Consider the following 855-nt stretch of genomic DNA (forward strand, 5'->3'; position numbering starts at 1 on the left):
GTTGTCTTCTTACACGAGATTGAGTTTTCCAATATATGTGGCCTACCGTTACATCAGTATTTGGGGTCCAAGTCTTGGCATCCACAGCAATTTGCTATTTGTAAGACAGCATGTTATAGAGCAGGAGGAGCTGAGCAGATTGTACATAGTGACCTATCTGCAGGCAGAATGTTATAGAGCAGGAGGAGCTCAATAGATTGCACGTAGTGTCCGATCTGCTGGCTGCATGTTATAGAGCAGGAGGAGCTGAGCAGATTGTATATAGTGTCCTACCTGCAGGTAGCATGTTATAGAGCAGGAGGAGCTCAATAGATTGCACGTAGTATCCAATCTGCTGGCTGCATGTTATAGAGCAGGAGAAGTTGAACAGATTGTACATAATGTCCTACCTGCAGGTATCATGTTATACAGCAGAAGGAACTCAGCAGATTGCATGTAGTGCCTGATCTGCAGGCTGCATGTTATACAGCAGGAGGAGCTGAGCAGATTGTACATAGAGTCCTATCTGCAGGCAACATGTAATAGAGCAGCTCAGGATTTTACAACTCCTTTTTTCAATGGCTCTGTAGCAACAAAATGCTGTGTTCCCTACACTGTGTGTCCAAGGTCTAATACATCTGTAAGACGCAAATCCTAATAAGTCTTCCCCCAGTTGTCTGGCAATCACAAGTCTGACCAGCAGAGGTTACTGTATGGGTAATTCCCGGATTCTGGAATGATGTCAGGAAATACCTGTAGATACAAAGGAGATTTACGGGTCTACAGCGTTCTGGAAAACCTCTGTGAGGTTTGGAGCTCTCATTAATATGTGTGTCAGGTAGGTAAATAATAAATGATGTATGGCCACCCTGCCAT

The sequence above is a fragment of the Engystomops pustulosus genome, chromosome 2, assembly GCF_040894005.1.
Source record: "Engystomops pustulosus chromosome 2, aEngPut4.maternal, whole genome shotgun sequence".
Classification (NCBI taxonomy): Eukaryota; Metazoa; Chordata; class Amphibia; order Anura; family Leptodactylidae; genus Engystomops; species Engystomops pustulosus.